Genomic DNA, 2,880 nt, shown 5'->3' with positions numbered 1-2,880 from the left:
AGGGGACTTCAATACTCCACTTACAACAATGGATAGGTCAACCAGACAGAAAATCACTAAAGAAACAATGGACCTGAATGGCACACTGGAACAGATGGAATTAATAGATATATTTAGAACTCTGCATCCTGAAGCTAGTGAATTCACTTTCCTCTCGAGTGCGCATGGCACATTCTCCAAGATAGATCACATACTGGGTCATAAAATAGCCCTCCATAAATACAAATGAATTGAGGTCATACCATGCACACTTTCAGATCACAATGCTATGAAACTTGAAATCAACCACATGAAAAAGCCTGGAAAACCTCCAAAAATGTGGAGGTAAAAACCACCCTCCTGAAGAATGACTGGGCCAATCAGGCAATTAGAGAAGAAATTAAAAAATATGTGGAAACAAATGAAAAAGAAAATACAACAATCCAAACTCTCTGGGACCCAGCAAAGGCAGTCCTAAGAGGAAAGTTTATTGCAATCCAGGCCTATTTCAACAAACTAGAAAAAGCGCAAATTCAAAATCTAACAGAGCACCTAAGGAAACTAGAAAGGGAACAGCAAGAGTACCTTGAACGCAGCAGAAGAAGAGAAATAAGATCAGGGCAGAAATAAACAATATAGAATCCAAAAAAACTATTGAACAGATTAATGAAACCAAGAGTTGGTTTTTTGAAAAAATAAACAAAATTGATAAACCTCTAGCTAGGCTCCTCAGAAAGAAAAGAGAGAATACCCAAATAGACAAAATCATGAATGAAAATGGATTTATTACAATTGATCCCCCAGAAATATAAGCAATCATCAAAGATTACTATGAAAAGTTATATGCCAACAAACTGGACAATCTAGAAGAAATAGACAAATTCCTAAACACACATGCACTACCAAAATTCAAACAGGAGGAGATAGAAAATCTGAACAGACCCATAAACAGTGAAGAAATCAAATCAGTTATCAAAAATCTCCCAAGGAGATAGAAAGAACTTACTTGAACATTATTAAAGCAATTCATTAAAAGCCCACAACTAATATCTTCCTCAATGGGCAAAAACTGAGAGCTTTCCCCTGAGATTAGGAACACGACAGGGATGTCCAGTCTCACCACTGTTGTTTAACATAGTGCTGGGAGTCCTGGCATCAGCAATCAGACAACAAAAGAAAATAAAAGGCATCAGAATTGGCAAAGAAGAAGTCAAACTTTCCCTTTTCACAGATGACATGATACTCTACATGGAAAACCCGATCAACTCCACCAGAAGCCTTCTAGAACTAAACAATGAATTCAGTAAAGTAGCAGGGTAAAAATCAATGTACAGAAATCGGTTGCATTTTTATACACCAAAAATGAAGCAACAGATAGAGAAATCAAGAAACTGATCCCATTCACAATTGCATGAAAAACCATAAAATACCTAGGAATAAACCTAATCAAAGATTAAAAGACCTGTATAATGAAAACTATAGAAAGCTTATGAAAGAAATTGAAGACACAAAGAAATGGAAAAACATTCTGTGCTCATTGATCGGAAGAATAAACATTATTAAAATGTCATTATTACCCAAAGCAATGTATACATTCAATGCGATCCCAATCAAAATTGCACCAGCATTCTTCTCAAATCTAGAACAAACTATCCTAAAATTCGTATGGAACCACAAAAGAAACCCAAATAGCCAAAGTAATATTGAAGAAGAAAACCAAAACAGGAGACATCACAATCCCAGACTTTAGCCTCTACTACAAAGTGGTCATCATCAAGACTGTATGGTATTGGCACAAAAACAGACACATAGACCAATGGAATAGAATAGAGAGCCCAGAACTGGACCCACAAGTGTATGACCAATTAATCTTTGACCAAGCAGGAAAGAGTATCCAATGGAAAAAAGACAGCCTCTTTAACAGATGGTGCTGGGAGAGCTGGGCAGCACCATGCAGAAGAATGAAACTAGACTACTTTCTTACACTATACACAAAAATAAACTCAAAATGGATAAAGGACCAGAATGTGAAACAGGAAACCATCAAAACCCTACAGGAGAAAGCAGGAAATAGCCTCCTTGACCTCAATCGCAGCAGTTTCCTACTCAACACATCCCCAAAGGCAAGGGAATCAAGAACAAAAATGAACTATTGGGACCTCATCAAGATAAAAAGCTTCTGCACTGCAAAGGAAACAATCAAAAAAACTAATAGGCATCTGACAGAATGGGAATAGATAGTGGCAAATGACATATCTGATAAAGTATCCAAAATCTACAAGGAACTCACCAAACTCCACACCCGAAAAACAAACAATTCAGTGAAGAAATGGGCAGAAGACATGAACAGACACTTCTCCAAAAAGGACATCCAGATGGCCAACAGGCACATGAAACAACACTCGGTGTCACTCATCATCAGGGAAATACAAATCAAAAATACACTGAGATACCACCTCACACCAGTCAGGGTGGCTAAAATGAACAAATCAGGAGACTATAGATGCTGGTGAGGATGTGGAGACACGGGCACCTTCCTACACTGTTGGTGGGATGTAAACTGGTGCAGCCATTTTGGAAAACAGTGTGGAGGTTCCTCAAAAAATTAACAATAGAACTCCCCTATGATCCAGCAATAGCACTGCTAGGGATATACCCAAGGGATACAGAAGTGCTGATGCATAGGGGCACATGTACCCCAATGTTCATAGCAGCACTTTCTACAATAGCCAAATCATGGAAAGAGCCTAAATGTCCATTGACTGATGAATGGATAAAGAAGATGTGGCATGGGGCGCCTGGGTGGCTCAGTTGGTTAAGCCTCTGACTTCGGCTCAGGTCAGATCTCACGTTCGTGGGTTCAAGCCCCGCGTCAGGCTCTGTGCTGACAGCCAGCTCAGA

The 2,880-nt window shown here is 38.9% G+C and overlaps 1 protein-coding gene across 3 annotated transcripts in view; it reads right to left on the bottom strand.

Moving 5' to 3' along the window:
• SAXO1 (stabilizer of axonemal microtubules 1) overlaps positions 1 to 2,880 on the bottom strand; it is a 103,653-nt gene that overhangs the window by 8,904 nt on the left and 91,869 nt on the right. The window lies entirely within an intron of this gene.

Source organism: Suricata suricatta, chromosome 13 (genome assembly GCF_006229205.1).
Source record: "Suricata suricatta isolate VVHF042 chromosome 13, meerkat_22Aug2017_6uvM2_HiC, whole genome shotgun sequence".
NCBI classification, from domain to species: Eukaryota; Metazoa; Chordata; class Mammalia; order Carnivora; family Herpestidae; genus Suricata; species Suricata suricatta.
Note: the sequence above shows the minus strand (reverse complement) of the source record. Positions and strands in the feature narration are given on the sequence as shown.